The 19,455-nt window shown below is 51.9% G+C and overlaps 2 protein-coding genes across 3 annotated transcripts in view; one reads left to right on the top strand and one right to left on the bottom strand.

Moving 5' to 3' along the window:
• Positions 1 to 12,819, bottom strand: part of LOC143793433 (uncharacterized) — a 59,122-nt gene extending 46,303 nt beyond the window's left edge. Inside the window, exon 1 of the mRNA XM_077280393.1 lies at positions 12,747 to 12,819. The gene's annotated coding sequence lies outside the window, so the exon portion shown is untranslated. The remainder of the gene's footprint in view (positions 1 to 12,746) is intronic.
• A 32-nt stretch (positions 12,820 to 12,851) lies between these two features.
• The window catches only part of LOC143802525 (uncharacterized), a 203,578-nt gene continuing 196,974 nt past the window's right edge, over positions 12,852 to 19,455 (top strand). For both annotated transcript variants that reach the window (XM_077281333.1, XM_077281332.1), the window contains exon 1: positions 12,852 to 12,969. The gene's annotated coding sequence lies outside the window, so the exon portion shown is untranslated. The remainder of the gene's footprint in view (positions 12,970 to 19,455) is intronic.

Raw genomic sequence — 19,455 nt, 5'->3', positions numbered from 1 at the left:
CTCCTGATTTTCCTGATCACTAGTGGAATCAGAGACATTGGAGGAAAGGCGTATGCCAGTCTGAACTTCCAAGGGTGGTGAAGGGAGTCCAACATGTCTGGATGATCCATGAAGTTCAGGGAAGCGAACCTTTTTACCTGTCTGTTGTCTCTTGTGGCAAACAGATCTATTTGAGGTATACCCCATGCTCTTGTTATCATTTTGAATACGGTTCTGTTTAAGGTCCATTCCCCCTGGCGTAGCATGTTTCGACTGAGGTAGTCTGCTTTGGTGTTTTCTACACCTCTGATGTGTAGGGCTGTTAAGGATGCAAGATGAGACTCTGCTAGTTGGAAGATGTCTGCTGCTATGGTCATCAGACTTCCTGACCGTGTACCACCTTGACGGTTTATATATGCCACTGTGGTGGAATTGTCCGAGAAAACTCTTACATGGGCTCCTTGAATCTGTGGAAGAAAATGATTTAAGGCATATTCTACTGCTCTTAATTCTTTCCAATTGGAAGAACATGTTAATTCTGCCTCATCCCAGGTATCTTGGGCCAGATCATTCTCCATATGTGCACCCCACCCCGTAGGGCTGGCGTCGGTAGTAATTATTTTAGAAGGGTCTATTATCCATGGTACACCCTTTGAAAGGTGTTCCATATCTAGCCACCAGGATAGGGATTCTATGACATCTCTGGAAAGAGTTAGTTTACTTACCAGATGTCCTTTTTTCCCCTGGACTGACAATACTTCATACTGTAATTGGCGGGTATGAAATTGCGCCCATGGCACAGCTGGAATACATGAGGATAATGATCCCAGTAAGGACATAGCCTTCCTTAGTGTGCTATGGGGGTTTTCCATTGCCTCTGACACCTTTGATTGTATAGTCACTTTTTTTGAATGCGGTAGGAAGCTTTTCTGACTTACGGAGTCTAGCTGGATTCCTAGAAATATTTGAACGGTCTCTGGATTCAGCCTGGACTTTTCGAAGTTGACGATCCAACCCAAGTCCTGTAGGGACAAGATCGTATTAGATAATCGCATCTTACATTGAGGTATAGAATCTCCTACCACCAGAAAATCATCTAGGTAGGGTATTATCAAAGTGTCCCGTTGGCGTAGATGAGCCATCACTTCCAATATCACTTTTGTAAAGATGCGAGGAGCCATAGAAAGCCCAAATGGCATTGTTAAGTATTGAAAATGATGAACCTGTCGTGCCAGGATGACTGCTACCCTTAGGTACTGCTGGTGTTCGGCATGTATTGGAAGATGATAGTAGGCATCTTTTAGGTCTATCCCGGCCATGACACACCTAGGGAACAAAAGCTTGATGGCAGAACTAATGGATTCCATTTTAAAAGTATGGTTACGCAAAAAAGAATTTAATTTTTTTAGATTTATGATGGTTCTAAATGAACCATCTGGTTTACTGATCAAAAACAAAGGGGAATAGAACCCCTTCCCTTTTTGATCCTGGGGAACTTCTATCAAGACTTTTTTAGATAGAAGAGATAGGATCTCTGTTTCTAGAGCTTCTTGTTGTTCCCGTCCTTTTGGTGATGTTACTATAAAAGAATCCCAAGGGATTCTATCAAACTCTAATTTTAACCCGTATTGAATAATGTCCAGAATCCAATGGCTAGATGTTATTTGCTCCCATTTAGAAAAGAAAAATCTTAATCTGCCGCCTACTTCATGGTTAGCGGTACTTGCTACGCTTTGTATTATAGGATCCGCTAAACAGAGCACCTTTTTGTTTTGGATCCTTTGTCTCCCAGCGCTCCTTTTGAGTCTCAGACGGTTTGTTTCTGGTAAAGGGGAGTCTTCTGAAGGCTCTCCTGTAAGATGGAAGATATTGGTTAGGGAAGCTCTTCTTTCGCTCTCCCGCTTTATTTAAGTGCTTATCCAATGTTTTCCCAAAAAGGAACTCACCCTGGCAGGGGATCGCACAAAGTTTTGCTTTTGCCTGTGCGTCCCCTTTGCAGTTTTTTAACCAGAGTGCTCGCCGGGCTGTGTTTACTAGGCCGGCAGATCTGGCTGCTAGGCGTAGCGAATCCACAGAGGCGTCTGCCAGGAATGCTATCGATTCTTTTATTAGAAGGATTTTCGGTAGGATTGACTCTCTCGAAGTTCTACCTCTAATTTGTTCCTCCAGCTGTTCCATCCACACTAGTAGTGACCTTGCGGTGCAGGTACTAGAGATAGCTGGCCTGAATGCCCCTGTGTTAGCCTCCCATGTTCTTTTAAGTAAGGCTTCAGCTTTACGGTCCGGCATTTCTTCCCGGATTATGGCTCTAACGTCAGACGGAGTCATTATATTCTCCTGCAGTAAGGTTAGCATGATGCATTCTGAGCATAACCTTTTGGTATAAGAATCCGGAAGGGGGCTGCGTACATAAGGCACATTCCTTGTGCTTGGACTTGTGCGTCTTTTTCTTAGTCTAGAGGAAGGGGATACAGGAGGAACATATCAGCATATAGGAAGAGGCTCTTTTAAAAACTCACCCAGTGAAGCTGACAGGTACCGGTTCTGGAGGCGGATTTTTTGACAAGTGATCTCTCTGTTTGGTGGTAGATCGTTTGTCCGGAGGCCGACCACCACTCTTAGTGCTGCTCCTGGCGCTTGTCTCCTTGCTGGGAGAACGCTGCTCTGTTGCAGGCAAGTGCGCTTCGTCGGCCGGTGAAGCCATACTCACACACACCGGCCGATGCTAGCGCTGCATTTTTAAATCTGGCGCCGAATCTCCTGCCTCCCCGGTCCCAACCCGGAAGTGCTCCGGCTACTTCCGGGTTAGACGCGCCGCTCCTCCTCACCATGCGGCGGCTGTGGATAAGAAGCCGGCCGCTGAGCGCGCGCGTCCTCATGGAGCCGGGCGGACCAGCGCTGACCAGACCCGGACCATGGTGGCTGACCAGACGAGGGGGGAGGCTGCAAACAGGGGCTCCCCCGCCGCTGCTTCTAGAACCGCAGCCTCAGAGACCGACGCAGGCGGGTGCATGGCCCAGGGATCCTCTTCTGTAGGTAAGCAGGGATTCCTATAGGAACAGGAAACCTAAACTGAGGAGGAGAGGGGACAGCCTCCTTTTATTCTGTAGGTTTCCTGTTCCTATGGGCGGATCCCTCTCTCTCATGTGGGGTGCTGTCTTGGTGAAGGGTAAAAGAAGGTTTAAGCATAATAACAGACGCGGATTCTTTACTGTAAGAGCAGTGAGACTATGGAACTCTCTGCCGTATGATGTTGTAATGAGTGATTCATTACTAAAATTTAAGAGGGGACTGGATAGCTTTCTTGTAAAAGATAATGTTACAAGTTATATATACTAGATTCCTTGATAGGGTGTTGATCCAGGGAACTAGTCTGATTGCCGTATGTGGAGTCGGAAAGGAATTTTTTTCCCCAATGTGGAGCTTACTATTTGCCACATGGTTTTTTTTTTTGCCTTCCTCTGGATCACCATGTTAGGGCATGTTAGGTTAGGCTATGGGGTGAACTAGATGGACTTAAAGTTTTCCCTCAACCTTAATAACTATGTTACCTCAGAGCACAGTCAGTGAGCGCCTCAGAGTACAGTCACCGGTTGGTGAGCGCCTCAGAGTACAGTCACCAGTGAGCAGCTCAGAGTACAATCACCAGTCAGTGAGCACCTCAGAGTACAGTCACCAGTCAGTGAGCGCCTCGGAGTACAGTCACCAGTCAGTGAGCGCCTCAGAGTACAGTCACCAGTCAGTGAGCGCCTCAGAGTACAGTCACCAGTCAGTGAGCACCTCAGAGTACAGTCACCAGTCAGTGAGCGCCTAAGAGTACAGTCTCCAGTCAGTGAGGCCTCGGAGTACAGTCACCAGTCAGTGAGCAGCTCAGAGTACAGTCACCAGTCAGTGAGTACCTCAGAGTACAGTCACCAGTCAGTGAGAACCTCAAAGTACAGTCAACAGTCAGTCAGTGAGCGCCTCAGAGTACAGTCATCAGTCAGTCAGTGAGCACCTCGGAGTACAGACACCAGTCAGGGAGCGCCTCAGAGTACAGTCACCAGTCAGTGAGCACCTCAGAGTACAGTCACCAGTCAGTGAGCGCCTCAGAGTACAGTCACCAGTCAGTGAGTACCTCAGAGTACAGTCAACAGTCAGTGAGCACCTCAGAGTACAGTCACAAGTCAGTGAGCACCTCAGAGTACAGTCACCAGTCAGTGAGCGCCTCAGAGTACAGTCACCAGTCAGTGAGCACCTCAGAGTACAGTCACCAGTCAGTGAGCGCCTCAGAGTACAGTCTCCAGTCAGTGAGGCCTCGGAGTACAGTCACCAGTCAGTGAGCAGCTCAGAGTACAGTCACCAGTCAGTGAGTACCTCAGAGTACAGTCACCAGTCAGTGAGAACCTCAAAGTACAGTCAACAGTCAGTCAGTGAGCGCCTCAGAGTACAGACATCAGTCAGTCAGTGAGCGCCTTGGAGTACAGTCACCAGTCAGGGAGCGCCTCAGAGTACAGTCACCAGTCAGTGAGCACCTCAGAGTACAGTCACCAGTCAGTGAGCGCCTCAGAGTACAGTCACCAGTCAGTGAGTACCTCAGAGTACAGTCAACAGTCAGTGAGCACCTCAGAGTACAGTCACAAGTCAGTGAGCACCTCAGAGTACAGTCACCAGTCAGTAAGCACCTCAGAGTACAGTCACCAGTCAGTCAGTGAGCGCCTCGGACTACAGTCACCAGTCAGTGAGCGCCTCGGAGTACAGTCACCAGTCAGTGAGCGCCTCAGAGTACAGTCAACAGTCAGTGAGCGCCTTAGAGTACAGTCTCCAGTCAGTGAGCACCTCGGAGTACAGTCACCAGTGAGCGCCTCAGCGTACAGTCACCAGTCAGTGAGCACCTCAGAGTACAGTCACCAGTCAGTAAGCACCTCAGAGTACAGTCACCAGTCAGTTAGTGAGCGCCTCGGACTACAGTCACCAGTCAGTGAGCGCCTCGGAGTACAGTCACAAGTCAGTGAGCACCTCAGAGTACAGTCACCAGTCAGTGAGCACCTCAGAGTACAGTCGCCAGTCAGTGAGCGCCTCGGAGTACAGTCAGTGAGCACCTCAGAGTACAGTCACCAGTCAGTAAGCACCTCAGAGTACAGTCACCAGTCAGTCAGTGAGCACCTCGGACTACAGTCACCAGTCAGTCAGTGAGCACCTCGGACTACAGTCACCAGTCAGTGAGCGCCTCGGAGTACAGTCACCAGTCAGTGAGCGCCTCGGAGTACAGTCGCCTGTCAGTGAGCGCCTCGGAGTACAGTCACCTGTCAGTGAGCGCCTCGGAGTACAGTCACCTGTCAGTGAGCGCCTCGGAGTACAGTCACCTGTCAGTGAGCGCCTCGGAGTACAGTCACCTGTCAGTGAGCGCCTCGGAGTACAGTCACCAGTCAGTGAGCGCCTCGGAGTACAGTCACCAGTCAGTGAGCGCCTCGGAGTACAGTCACCAGTCAGAGAGCGCCTCGGAGTACAGTCACCAGTCAGTGAGCGCCTCGGAGTACAGTCACCAGTCAGAGAGCGCCTCGGAGTACAGTCACCAGTCAGTGAGCACCTCAGAGTACAGTCACCAGCCAGTGAGCGCCTCAGAGTACAGTCACCAGTCAGTGAGCGCCTCGGAGTACAGTCACCAGTCAGTGAGCACCTCAGAGTACAGTCACCAGACAGTGAGCGCCTCGGAGTACAGTCACCAGTCAGTGAGCACCTCAGAGTACAGTCACCAGTCAGTGAGCGCCTCGGAGTACAGTCAACAGTCAGTGAGCGCCTCAGAGTACAGTCACAAGCCAGTGAGCGCCTCAGAGTACAGTCTACAGTCAGTGAGCGCCTCGGAGTACAGTCACCAGACAGTGAGCGCCTCGGAGTACAGTCACCAGCCAGTGAGCGCCTCGGAGTACAGTCACCAGCCAGTGAGCTCCTCGGAGTACAGTCACCAGTCAGAGAGCTCCTCAGAGTACAGTCACCAGTCAGTCAGTGAGCACCTCGGACTACAGTCACCAGTCAGTCAGTGAGCGCCTCAGAGTACAGTCACCAGTCAGTGAGCGCCTCAGAGTACAGTCTACAGTCAGTGAGCGCCTCAGAGTACAGTGACCAGTCAGTGAGCGCCTCGGAGTACAGTCACCAGTCAGTGAGCGCCTCAGAGTACAGTCTACAGTCAGTGAGCGCCTCGGAGTACAGTGACCAGTCAGTGAGGGCCTCGGAGTACAGTCACCAGTCAGTGAGCGCCTCAGAGTACAGTCACCAGTCAGTGAGCGCCTCAGAGTACAGTCACCAGTCAGTGAGCGCCTCAGAGTACAGTCACCAGTCAGTGAGCGCCTCAGAGTACAGTCACCAGTCAGTGAGCGCCTCAGAGTACAGTCACCAGTCAGTGAGCGCCTCAGAGTACAGTCACCAGTCAGTGAGCGCCTCAGAGTACAGTCACCAGTCAGTGAGCGCCTCAGAGTACAGTCACCAGTCAGTGAGCGCCTCAGAGTACAGTCTACAGTCAGTGAGCGCCTCAGAGTACAGTCTACAGTCAGTGAGCGCCTCAGAGTACAGTCTACAGTCAGTGAGCGCCTCAGAGTACAGTCTACAGTCAGTGAGCGCCTCAGAGTACAGTCTACAGTCAGTGAGCGCCTTGGAGTACAGTCACCAGTCAGTGAGCGCCTCGGAGTACAGTCACCAGTCAGTGAGCGCCTCGGAGTACAGTCACCAGTCAGTGAGCGCCTCGGAGTACAGTCTACAGTCAGTGAGCGCCTCGGAGTACAGTCACCAGTCAGTGAGCGCCTCGGAGTACAGTCACCAGTCAGTGAGCGCCTCAGAGTACAGTCACCAGTCAGTGAGCGCCTCGGACTACAGTCACCAGTCAGTGAGCGCCTCGGAGTACAGTCTACAGTCAGTGAGCGCCTTGGAGTACAGTCACCAGTCAGTGAGCGCCTCGGAGTACAGTCACCAGTCAGTGAGCGCCTCAGAGTACAGTCACCAGTCAGTGAGCGCCTCGGACTACAGTCACCAGTCAGTGAGCGCCTCGGAGTACAGTCACCAGTCAGTGAGCGCCTCGGAGTACAGTCACCAGTCAGTGAGCGCCTCGGAGTACAGTCACCAGTCAGTGAGCGCCTCGGAGTACAGTCACCAGTCAGTGAGCGCCTCGGAGTACAGTCACCAGTCCGCCTCAGAGTACAGTCTACAGTCAGTGAGCGCCTCAGAGTACAGTCTACAGTCAGTGAGCGCCTCAGAGTACAGTCACCAGTCAGTGAGCGCCTCGGAGTACAGTCACCAGTCAGTGAGCGCCTCAGAGTACAGTCACCAGTCAGTGAGCGCCTCGGAGTACAGTCACCAGTCAGTGAGCGCCTCGGAGTACAGTGACCAGTCAGTGAGCGCCTCGGAGTACAGTCACCAGTCAGTGAGCGCCTCAGAGTACAGTCTACAGTCAGTGAGCGCCTCAGAGTACAGTCTACAGTCAGTGAGCGCCTCGGAGTACAGTCACCAGTCAGTGAGCGCCTCGGAGTACAGTCACCAGTCAGTGAGCGCCTCGGAGTACAGTCACCAGTCAGTGAGCGCCTCGGAGTACAGTCACCAGTCAATGAGCGCCTCGGAGTACAGTCACCAGTCAGTGAGCGCCTCGGAGTACAGTCACCAGTCAGTGAGCGCCTCAGAGCTCAGTCACCAGTCAGTGAGCGCCTCAGAGTACAGTCACCAGTCAGTGAGCGCCTCAGAGTACAGCCTACAGTCAGTGAGCGCCTCAGAGTACAGTCTACAGTCAGTGAGCGCCTCAGAGTACAGTCACCAGTCAGTGAGCGCCTCAGAGTACAGCCTACAGTCAGTGAGCGCCTCAGAGTACAGTCTACAGTCAGTGAGCGCCTCAGAGTACAGTCACCAGTCAGTGAGCGCCTCGGAGTACAGTGACCAGTCAGTGAGCGCCTCAGAGTACAGCCTACAGTCAGTGAGCGCCTCAGAGTACAGTCTACAGTCAGTGAGCGCCTCAGAGTACAGTCACCAGTCAGTGAGCGCCTCAGAGTACAGCCTACAGTCAGTGAGCGCCTCAGAGTACAGTCTACAGTCAGTGAGCGCCTCAGAGTACAGTCACCAGTCAGTGAGCGCCTCGGAGTACAGTCACCAGTCAGTGAGCGCCTCGGAGTACAGTCACCAGTCAGTGAGCGCCTCGGAGTACAGTCACCAGTCAGTGAGCGCCTCAGAGTACAGTCTACAGTCAGTGAGCGCCTCAGAGTACAGTCACCAGTCAGTGAGCGCCTCGGAGTACAGTCACCAGTCAGTGAGCGCCTCGGAGTACAGTCACCAGTCAGTGAGCGCCTCGGAGTACAGTCACCAGTCAGTGAGCGCCTCGGAGTACAGTGACCAGTCAGTGAGCGCCTCAGAGTACAGTGACCAGTCAGTGAGCGCCTCAGAGTACAGTCACCAGTCAGTGAGCGCCTCAGAGTACAGTCACCAGTCAGTGAGCGCCTCAGAGTACAGTCACCAGTCAGTGAGCGCCTCAGAGTACAGTCACCAGTCAGTGAGCGCCTCAGAGTACAGACACCAGTCAGTGAGCGCCTCAGAGTACAGTCACCAGTCAGTGAGCGCCTCAGAGTACAGTCACCAGTCAGTGAGCGCCTCGGAGTACAGTCACCAGTCAGTGAGCGCCTCGGAGTACAGTCACCAGTCAGTGAGCGCCTCGGAGTACAGTGACCAGTCAGTGAGCGCCTCGGAGTACAGTCACCAGTCAGTGAGCGCCTCAGAGTACAGTCTACAGTCAGTGAGCGCCTCAGAGTACAGTCTACAGTCAGTGAGCGCCTCGGAGTACAGTCACCAGTCAGTGAGCGCCTCGGAGTACAGTCACCAGTCAGTGAGCGCCTCGGAGTACAGTCACCAGTCAGTGAGCGCCTCGGAGTACAGTCACCAGTCAATGAGCGCCTCGGAGTACAGTCACCAGTCAGTGAGCGCCTCGGAGTACAGTCACCAGTCAGTGAGCGCCTCAGAGCTCAGTCACCAGTCAGTGAGCGCCTCAGAGTACAGTCACCAGTCAGTGAGCGCCTCAGAGTACAGTCTACAGTCAGTGAGCGCCTCAGAGTACAGTCACCAGTCAGTGAGCGCCTCGGAGTACAGTGACCAGTCAGTGAGCGCCTCGGAGTACAGTCAGTCAGTGAGCGCCTCGGAGTACAGTCTACAGTCAGTGAGCGCCTCAGAGTACAGTCTACAGTCAGTGAGCGCCTCAGAGTACAGTCTACAGTCAGTGAGCGCCTCGGAGTACAGTCACCAGTCAGTGAGCGCCTCGGAGTACAGTGACCAGTCAGTGAGCGCCTCGGAGTACAGTCACCAGTCAGTGAGCGCCTCGGAGTACAGTCACCAGTCAGTGAGCGCCTCAGAGTACAGTCTACAGTCAGTGAGCGCCTCAGAGTACAGTCACCAGTCAGTGAGCGCCTCGGAGTACAGTCACCAGTCAGTGAGCGCCTCGGAGTACAGTCACCAGTCAGTGAGCGCCTCGGAGTACAGTCACCAGTCAGTGAGCGCCTCGGAGTACAGTCACCAGTCAGTGAGCGCCTCAGAGTACAGTCACCAGTCAGTGAGCGCCTCAGAGTACAGTCACCAGTCAGTGAGCGCCTCAGAGTACAGTCACCAGTCAGTGAGCGCCTCAGAGTACAGTCACCAGTCAGTGAGCGCCTCAGAGTACAGTCACCAGTCAGTGAGCGCCTCAGAGTACAGTCACCAGTCAGTGAGCGCCTCAGAGTACAGTCACCAGTCAGTGAGCGCCTCAGAGTACAGTCACCAGTCAGTGAGCGCCTCAGAGTACAGTCACCAGTCAGTGAGCGCCTCAGAGTACAGTCACCAGTCAGTGAGCGCCTCAGAGTACAGTCGTCAGTGAGCGCCTCAGAGTACAGTCACCAGTCAGTGAGCGCCTCAGAGTACAGCCTACAGTCAGTGAGCGCCTCAGAGTACAGTCTACAGTCAGTGAGCGCCTCAGAGTACAGTCTCCAGTCAGTGAGCGCCTCGGAGTACAGTGACCAGTCAGTGAGCGCCTCGGAGTACAGTCACCAGTCAGTGAGCGCCTCGGAGTAGTCACCAGTCAGTGAGCGCCTCAGAGTACAGTCTACAGTCAGTGAGCGCCTCAGAGTACAGTCACCAGTCAGTGAGCGCCTCGGAGTACAGTCACCAGTCAGTGAGCGCCTCGGAGTACAGTCACCAGTCAGTGAGCGCCTCGGAGTACAGTCACCAGTCAGTGAGCGCCTCGGAGTACAGTGACCAGTCAGTGAGCGCCTCAGAGTACAGTGACCAGTCAGTGAGCGCCTCAGAGTACAGTCACCAGTCAGTGAGCGCCTCAGAGTACAGTCACCAGTCAGTGAGCGCCTCAGAGTACAGTCACCAGTCAGTGAGCGCCTCAGAGTACAGTCACCAGTCAGTGAGCGCCTCAGAGTACAGTCACCAGTCAGTGAGCGCCTCAGAGTACAGTCACCAGTCAGTGAGCGCCTCAGAGTACAGTCACCAGTCAGTGAGCGCCTCAGAGTACAGTCACCAGTCAGTGAGCGCCTCAGAGTACAGTCACCAGTCAGCGAGCGCCTCAGAGTACAGTCACCAGCCAGTGAGCGCCTCAGAGTACAGTCTACAGTCAGTGAGCGCCTCGGAGTAGTCACCAGTCAGTGAGCGCCTCAGAGTACAGTCACCAGTCAGTGAGCGCCTCAGAGTACAGTCACCAGTCAGTGAGCGCCTCAGAGTACAGTCACCAGTCAGTGAGCGCCTCAGAGTACAGTCACCAGTCAGTGAGCGCCTCAGAGTACAGTCACCAGTCAGTGAGCGCCTCAGAGTACAGTCACCAGTCAGTGAGCGCCTCAGAGTACAGTCACCAGTCAGTGAGCGCCTCAGAGTACAGTCACCAGTCAGTGAGCGCCTCAGAGTACAGTCACCAGTCAGTGAGCGCCTCAGAGTACAGTCACCAGTCAGTGAGCGCCTCAGAGTACAGTCACCAGTCAGTGAGCGCCTCGGAGTACAGTCACCAGTCAGTGAGCGCCTCGGAGTACAGTGACCAGTCAGTGAGCGCCTCGGAGTACAGTCACCAGTCAGTGAGCGCCTCAGAGTACAGTCTACAGTCAGTGAGCGCCTCAGAGTACAGTCTACAGTCAGTGAGCGCCTCGGAGTACAGTCACCAGTCAGTGAGCGCCTCGGAGTACAGTCACCAGTCAGTGAGCGCCTCGGAGTACAGTCACCAGTCAGTGAGCGCCTCGGAGTAGTCACCAGTCAGTGAGCGCCTCAGAGTACAGTCACCAGTCAGTGAGCGCCTCAGAGTACAGTCACCAGTCAGTGAGCGCCTCAGAGTACAGTCACCAGTCAGTGAGCGCCTCAGAGTACAGTCACCAGTCAGTGAGCGCCTCAGAGTACAGTCACCAGTCAGTGAGCGCCTCAGAGTACAGTCACCAGTCAGTGAGCGCCTCAGAGTACAGTCACCAGTCAGTGAGCGCCTCAGAGTACAGTCACCAGTCAGTGAGCGCCTCAGAGTACAGTCACCAGTCAGTGAGCGCCTCAGAGTACAGTCACCAGTCAGTGAGCGCCTCAGAGTACAGTCACCAGTCAGTGAGCGCCTCGGAGTACAGTCACCAGTCAGTGAGCGCCTCGGAGTACAGTGACCAGTCAGTGAGCGCCTCGGAGTACAGTCACCAGTCAGTGAGCGCCTCAGAGTACAGTCTACAGTCAGTGAGCGCCTCAGAGTACAGTCTACAGTCAGTGAGCGCCTCGGAGTACAGTCACCAGTCAGTGAGCGCCTCGGAGTACAGTCACCAGTCAGTGAGCGCCTCGGAGTACAGTCACCAGTCAGTGAGCGCCTCGGAGTACAGTCACCAGTCAATGAGCGCCTCAGAGTACAGTCACCAGTCAGTGAGCGCCTCAGAGTACAGTCACCAGTCAGTGAGCGCCTCAGAGTACAGTCACCAGTCAGTGAGCGCCTCAGAGTACAGTCACCAGTCAGTGAGCGCCTCAGAGTACAGTCACCAGTCAGTGAGCGCCTCAGAGTACAGTCACCAGTCAGTGAGCGCCTCAGAGTACAGTCGTCAAGGAGCGCCTCAGAGTACAGTCACCAGTCAGTGAGCGCCTCAGAGTACAGCCTACAGTCAGTGAGCGCCTCAGAGTACAGTCTACAGTCAGTGAGCGCCTCAGAGTACAGTCACCAGTCAGTGAGCGCCTCAGAGTACAGTCACCAGTCAGTGAGCGCCTCAGAGTACAGTCTACAGCCAGTGAGCGCCTCAGAGTACAGTCACCAGTCAGTGAGCGCCTCAGAGTACAGTCACCAGTCAGCGAGCGCCTCAGAGTACAGTCTACAGCCAGTGAGCGCCTCAGAGTACAGTCTACAGTCAGTGAGCGCCTCAGAGTACAGTCTACAGTCAGTGAGCGCCTCGGAGTAGTCACCAGTCAGTGAGCGCCTCAGAGTACAGTCTACAGTCAGTGAGCGCCTCAGAGTACAGTCTACAGTCAGTGAGCGCCTCGGAGTAGTCACCAGTCAGTGAGCGCCTCAGAGTACAGTCTCAGGTGAAATCTCAGAGACATCGCTGTTACTGTCAAATTCAACTAAAAGTCAGCATTTAAAAAAGACTATTGTGAACTCAGCCTAAGAACCAGCGTTAACCCCCGCACTCCCACAGCCGTGTACCCATTATTATCTAACAGCAAGAAAGTATCCGACCTGACCGCCCCGGTCGTGTGACATCAGATGTAATAAACAAACACAACTCATCCCATAATCACCACCCGAACCAGAGCGACAAGAAAGGGTTAATATCCCCAGGAGCGCAGCACACCTCCTCCTGCAGAGCGGCCCCGCCGTGTGCGGACAGGACCTGCGTGACGTCACCGTCATGTGATCAGTTACATGGGGAGGAGTCACATCATCTGGCACAGCAGAGTCCTGGAAATCTGGAGCTCCGCCCCTGATCATGTGACCCCTCCCCATGTGACTGATCACATGACGGTGACGTCACACAGGTCCTGTCCGCACATAGCGGTGACTCTCTGCAGGAGGAGGTAGGTGCTGTGTGTTTCTGTCACTCGCTTATATGGCGCCACCATATTCCTCAGCGCTGTACAGACATTATCACATTCTAATTCCCCATCATTCTCTGGAGTCCGGGAGGAAACACGGGGAGAACAGACTCTGCACGTATTGTCTCCTCCTATTAGTGCAGATGATTTGTTTTGTATGACATGGCCTCAGTGTGGCCCCTCAGGGCTTCTGTACCTTCCTCCCTATGACATGGCCTCAGTGTGGCCCCTCAGGGCTCCTGTGCCTTCCTCCCCAAGACAGCGGGCATGCTGCAGAGGAGTTATGGTTGAACCCTCCAGGCCGCAGGGGTCAGGAACCTTGGCCCTCCAGCTGTGGGAGAACTACAATTCCCAGCATGCCTCAACTGCTGCAAGTTGCTAGGGCATGCTGGGAGTTGTAGTTTTATAACAGCTGGAGAGCCGAGGTTCCCCACCCCTGCCGGAGTCCAGGGTAATTTCGATGTTGGGTAGAGTGAGGTTAGTAGAGAGGAGAAACACAAGAAGTTCCGTTTTGGAGAGATTTAGTTTCAGATAGAGGGAGGACATGATGATAGAGACAGCAGACAGACAATCCTTGGTATTTTGAATTAGGGTAGGGGTGATGTCGGGGGAAGAAGTGTATAACTGGGTGTCATCAGCATAGAGATGATGCTGGAACCCAAATCTTCTGATTGTTTGTCCAATAGGGGCCGTGTATAGAGAGAAGAGGAGGGGGCCCAGGACTGAGTCCTGCGGAACCCCGATAGTAAGGGGACGAGGAGAGGAAGAGGAGCCAGCAAAAGATACAGTGAAGGAGCGGTCAGAGAGGTAGGAGGAGAACCAGGAGAGGGCTGTGTCCTTGAGGCCTATGGAGCGGAGCATAGTGAGGAGGAGCTGGTGATCCACAGTGTCAAATGCCGCAGAGAGATCCAGGAGAATCAGCAGAGAGCAATGACCTTCGGATTTAGCTGTTATTAGATCATTAGAGACTTTAGTGAGGGCAGTTTCAGTGGAGTGTAAAGAGCGGAAACCAGATTGTAAGGGGTCGAGAAGAGAGTTATCCGAGAGATAGCGGATTAGACGGGAGTGGACCAAGCGTTCCAGGAGTTTAGAGATGAAGGAAAGGTTAGAGACAGGTCTGTAGTTAGCAGTGCAGTTCTGGTCCAGGGACGGCTTTTTAAGTAAAGGGGTTAAGATGGCATGTTTAAATGAGGAGGGAAAGATACCTGAAGAAAGAGAAAGGTTAAATATTTTAGTCAGGTGAGTGGTGACCACTGGTGAGACAGACTGCAGGATATGTGAAGGAATGGGGTCACTGTTGCAGGTTGTAGGCCGAGCAGAAGTGAGGAGCTTGGAAACTTCTTCTGAAACAGGCTCAAAGATGTCTAGTGAGCTTGAGGTGCGGCAGGGAAGGGGATCCAGGCACTGAGGAGATTGCGCTGAGATATCCTGATGGATGTGGTTGATTTTTTCTAGGAAATAAGTGGCCAGATCCTCACCGCTGAGATTAGTTTTGGGGGCCTGTACTTTAGGTTTCAGGAGTGAGTTTAAGGTTTCAAAAAGTCGTTTTGGGTTGTTGGATAGTGAGGTGATGAGGGTGGTGAAGTAGGATTGTTTGGCCAGATGAAGGGCAGACTTACAAGTTTTGAGCATGAACTTATAATGGATGAAGTCTTCTGCTAAGGCCGGGGTCACACTAGACCGTAATATGGACGAGTGCTATGCGATAAAAAAAATCGCATAGCACTCGGCCCAATGTTAATCTATGGTGTAGCTCCCGTCATCCGATATTTTCTCCGCCGTATTCAGGAACCGAGTAAAATCGCAGCATGCTGCGATTGTCAGCGTATCTCGGCCGAGACTCGCTAATGCAAGTCTATGGGTGCGAGAAAAAATCGGATTACACACGGACCATGCGTGTGCATTGCGAGAAATACGTACCGGTGTTAGAGAGTCCCAACCCCCACATCTAGTAACAGATCAGCCTCCCCCTCTTCAGGCAGGCTACAGGCAGGTAAGACACAGGTCTCCCTGTCATGATGAGCCTTCAACATATTTACATGAAATACTTTCTGACGCTTTGCATGCTCATTTAGGGTCACCACATAATTAACATCATTTAGCCGCTTGTGTACAGTGTATGGTCCCTCCCATGCGACCTGTACTTTATTCTGTAACACAGGGACCAACACCCAAACTTTCTGCACCTCCATGTATGCCCTCAGTCTGGCATTATGGTCGTACCAGACCTTATAGTTGATTTGGGCCTGGGTCACGTTCTCATGGGCCAGGTTGCTCCGTTTTTGCATTCTCTCTCTGAGCTGCAGTACATATTCAACCACTGAGACTCCTGTAGTTTTGGGGTCATCCTCCCAACAGTCCTTAATCAAATCAAGTGGCCCCCTGACCCTCCTCCCATAAACCAGTTCAAAGGGGGAGAATCCTGTAGACGCCTGGGGTACCTCTCTGTACACAAACAAATGGGGGAGGTACTGCTCCCAGTCTTTCCCTTCGGTCTCCACCAGTATTTTCAGCATCTGTTTTAATGTTCCGTTAAAACGCTCACAGAGTCCATTGGTTTGGGGATGATAGGCACTGGCCACAAAATGCTGTACTTGTATTTTCTAGCAGAGACTTTCCATCAGACTCGACATGAATTCGGTTCCCTGATCGGTTAACATTTTCCTGGGGAAACCCACACGAGAGAAAACAGCCAGTAAAGCATCCGCCACTTTGTCTGCTTGGATGGAGGACAGTGCCACAGCTTCCGGGTATCGTGTAGCATAGTCCACCACTGAGAGAATGTACTTTTTGCCAGAGCTGCTAGGGATTGCAAGTAGCCCTATGATATCCACAGCCACTCGCTGGAAAGGCTCATTGATCATAGGCAGTGGTATCAACGGAGCTTTCTGTATATTCCCGGACTTTCCAACTCTCTGACAAACTACACATGATCGACAGTAATTGGCAATATATGTCCCCATCTTGGGCCAATAGAAGTTATGTGTCAGGCGAGCTTTAGTCTTTTGTATTCAAAGGTGTTCGGCAAGAGGAATTTCATGAGCAATTCTCAATAATTGTTCCCTAAATAGATAAGGAACGGCTAGCTGCTTTTCACAGTCCCAAGGTTCTGTTGTATCCGTGGGGAGTGTCTCTTTATACAGTCTGCCCTGGTCCCAGTATTCTCTCTTTGTCAGAAGCAGTAGGGGGTCGGTCTGCAAGACATCTGAGCTTCTCCAGACTGACATCTGTCCGCAGGGCCTCCTGGAAGCTCTGTCAGTCTGCAGCCCCTGGCCTAATGTGACTGCCAGGCCCTGGTCTGAAGCTGAGTCTTCAATGTCGGTTATCAGGGACCATGGTGGGTCTGCCATGTGAGGAGGCTCTAGGGCCACAGTATGGTCCTACTGTTCTTGCAGTTCTGTCTGAGACTCATCCTCTAATCCCTGAGGTTGAGTTTGAGCTGCAGCCTGACTCCCTGGTCACAGCTGCCACATACGTACAGTCCTGTTGTCACGAATCCCACCGTACACATCAGGAATCCCATTGTGCTGCCACCAATATGTCACGGATCCCAACAATATGTCAGGGATCCTGGAGAGGATACCTTTATCATCCCCACTACTCACACCAATTTGTCACAAACCGGGGTTGTTTGGTTACCCCTGGTTCCTTTTGAAGGGGATTTATCTATATCCCTCTTCCCAGTTCCGGTTTGGAACTTGCAGCTCTCTGGCGCCCCCCTTTACCCTCAGGTCAGATCAGGTACTGCACCTAGGGTAATTAGTCGCCAGCAAGACTGCCTGCTATGTACTGGCTATTAGGCACACTGCAGCGAGGGCGATATAACTACTCCCACTCAGGCAGGAACAATAATTATCAACGCCGCAGGTCGATAAGGAGATTCCCAAACGCACAAAACAAAGTATGCTGCCACCAGCTCCGATTTACTAAGGATTAACGGGTTCGGAGCCAACCCAATTCAGTAGCTTAATTCACCTCAGAGGACGTGATTGTTCGTATAGAGCAGGAAGAGTCAAGCTAGTAAATTGTATATTTTACTCTAAAAAAGGTACGCAGTGTTTAAAGTATTAAAAAGATGTTATAAAGAAGACAAATATATGTACAATGCAATTACAAATAAAAGAAGGATTAAAATTGAAAAAAACACTTACATAGCGTTCAGATCATTTCATATCATCATGGCTGGCCTGTGGGCTTCGTAGGATGCACACATCTAGATGCATGTCACATCTATATAACAGCCAGCCCCCGGACACAAAGACACTCCAAGAATGCTGTCTCACTAAGTTATTCTTGCCCCCAACCCAGGCACTCCCCCTGTGGTGACCTCACTTAGAGGCTGACACCTCCCCTTTACTTAGAGCTATGTTAACTATTTTTATGTATAACTTGCTGTGTGAACCTCGCATAAGTATGACACCAAGCTCATGATTTTCTCCACGTCAGGGGCATTCTTTTAAGTGTGAACACGGAGTAATTATGTGAACTGCTTACTGAGAAATCCACACTTTGCACTTGTTGCTTTTAGCTGCTAGCGCTTTCAGTGAGTAATAGACCTATCAATGGACATCCAGAATATATAATTATTATATCCCTAGCCCGGGTCGGTGCCCCTATATAGCCCGTTAAAAGAACAATAGATATGCATGCAGTTTGGAAATGGCTATACCAGTTTCAACTAGTACCATGTGGGAGGGGGGATGAGTATTTTTCAGAGTCTGGTATCTGCAGCTACAGCCATAAAACTTCAGTGATTCTAGTGAGGGTTTTGAATTGCACACATAGCAGCAGGCAGAGTGAGAAGAGGGGGGGAGTCAGAATGGCCCGCAGCGTGCCTGGAAAAGCCATGTAACCTTCTGAAACTAAACTCACAATATGAAATTTTTGACATTATCGTGACACCTGTACATTGGTACATTTTCCCTCCTCGCACGGGATCTCAGGTGGGTCACTTGCTCCCAACTCCTCTGTAGCACTTGCAAGGGAGAAATATAGTGGGACACCATCCTCCCCAGGTATGTGCCAAGCAACACATTGGTGGGAATAGCCTCTGATGCTCCCACTTCCCTCAATCCTTTCCCTGCTCCCCAGTCCAGGTACACACAGGCCATGGGCACAGCAGAGCTGACCCCTCCAATCCCGGTTATAGACATAGTCTTTCCTGGTATGATATCGGCAGGGGTTATCATTGCTGGACGCACCAGGGTCACCTCTGCCCCAGTGTCTCTGAGACCATTGGTGACTTTATTGCCAACAGTGACAGATTGACAGTTCTCATTAGCCCTCGCATCAGAGCCGGCTACAAAGAGGACAGACGGTGGGGACACAGACGGCTTTGTGGTGGTAGTTGGGCGTTTCTCCCTATCAGGGCAGACAGCGCTAACATGTCCCACTTTGTTGCAGGAGAAGCACCGGCGTGCATCACCTAGAGAATGTCTATTCTCCGGGATCCTATAGGAGCTGGGCTTGGACAGCACTGTTGATCTGCCAGCAGAGGGAGAAGGGTCCCCGTTTGGCTTACCTCCCTTCTAGCTGAATCCCGATGGCTTCCGCACCTCAGGCATCCTGTTAGCCACATAGCAGTCTGCAATCTTTGTAGCCTGATCCATAGTTTGTGGCTCCCGATCTCACACAAATTGTCGTACATCCGTGAGGCACATGCGCAGAAATTGATCCTTGACCATAAGATCCGTTTAGTCCTCAAAACTGTTAACAGAAAGTCCCCTGATCCATTGGTGGAACGTGGTCCTCAAGGTGCTCACAACATCCGCATAGCTGTCAGTTGATCCACGTTGTAGGTTCCGGAACTTTCTCCGATACACTTCTGGTGTTAGGTTGTATTTCTTGATCAGGGCCTCTTTTATGGCCTCATAGTTCCCATCTAGGTCTGGTTGGAGGTCAGCAAAAACTTCCAGCGCTTTGCCTCTCAACCCTTTATTCTGAGAGCTATAACTTTTTAGTTTTCTGCTGATGGCGCTGTATGGCGGCTTGTTTTTTGTGGGACAAGATGACGTTTTCAGCGGTACCATTTTTATTTACATCTGTCTTTTTGATCGCGTTTTATTGCACTTTTTGTTCGGCGGTATGATGATAAAGCATTGTTTTTTGTCTGTTTTTTTTTTTTTTACGGTGTTCACTGAAGGGGGTTAACTAGTGGGACAGTTTTATAGAGTGGGTCATTACGGACGCAACGATAACAAATACACTCACCGGCCACTTTATTAGGTACACCATGCTAGTAACGGGTTGGACCCCCTTTTGCCTTCAGAACTGCCTCAATTCTTCATGGCATAGATTCAACAAGGTGCTGGAAGCATTCCTCAGAGATTTTGGTCCATATTGACATGATGGCATCACACAGTTGCCGCAGATTTGTCGGCTGCACATCCCAAAGATGCTCCATACAAGGCAGGATGGATCCATGCTTTCATGTTGTTTACGCCAAATTCTGACCCTACCATCCGAATG

This window comes from Ranitomeya variabilis, chromosome 1 (genome assembly GCF_051348905.1).
Source record: "Ranitomeya variabilis isolate aRanVar5 chromosome 1, aRanVar5.hap1, whole genome shotgun sequence".
In the NCBI taxonomy this organism is placed as follows: Eukaryota; Metazoa; Chordata; class Amphibia; order Anura; family Dendrobatidae; genus Ranitomeya; species Ranitomeya variabilis.
Note: the sequence above shows the minus strand (reverse complement) of the source record. Positions and strands in the feature narration are given on the sequence as shown.